The sequence below is a fragment of the Cystoisospora suis genome (genome assembly GCF_002600585.1).
Source record: "Cystoisospora suis strain Wien I chromosome Unknown contig_4654, whole genome shotgun sequence".
Classification (NCBI taxonomy): domain Eukaryota; phylum Apicomplexa; class Conoidasida; order Eucoccidiorida; family Sarcocystidae; genus Cystoisospora; species Cystoisospora suis.
This window is the reverse complement of record NW_027157446.1, coordinates 5073-5529: the sequence shown is the minus strand read 5'-3', so window position 1 is coordinate 5529 and position 457 is coordinate 5073. Positions and strand designations below refer to the sequence as shown.

The window sequence follows — 457 nt, the reverse complement described above, 5'->3', positions numbered from 1 at the left end:
TTTTATCGTTAAGGTATGAGATGGAATTTCTTCCTGAGGTACTTTCTCGTTCCTAAATTTCTTGAAAGTCTTACATCTCTCTCTCACGAAAGGTTCTTTCTCGTGAATTTATCCATTTGTATCTATATTTCATATCTATNNATAGATAGATAGATAGATAGGAGCTCATGCAAGTGTTCTGTACTGGTACTACTACTGCTACGACTACCACTTTTCTGTCCTGAGAAGAAACGAAGTCTTCTATGCGGATGGGGGATACATACATGTGTCTGTATGTGTATATGTAGGTTATATACATCTGTATGTCTGTATAGCCCAGGGCCTGCCTGCGACGAGATAGATAGGTAGACATAGTGATTTCTCTTTCCTTGTTTTTCCTGAGGAAGTAAGTCCCAGGAGCATGCATGCATCTTCACTTCGAGACTTCCATCGCACTTTTTCTTCTTCTTCTTCGCTT

The 457-nt window shown here is 39.6% G+C and overlaps 1 protein-coding gene across 1 annotated transcript in view; it reads left to right on the top strand.

Annotated features, from left to right (window-relative positions):
* CSUI_008349 (vacuolar protein sorting 11 carboxy-terminal protein) overlaps positions 1–457 on the top strand; it is a gene marked incomplete at its 3' end in the record, with an annotated part of 24367 nt that overhangs the window by 19834 nt on the left and 4076 nt on the right. The gene's annotated exons all lie outside the window — the stretch shown is intronic.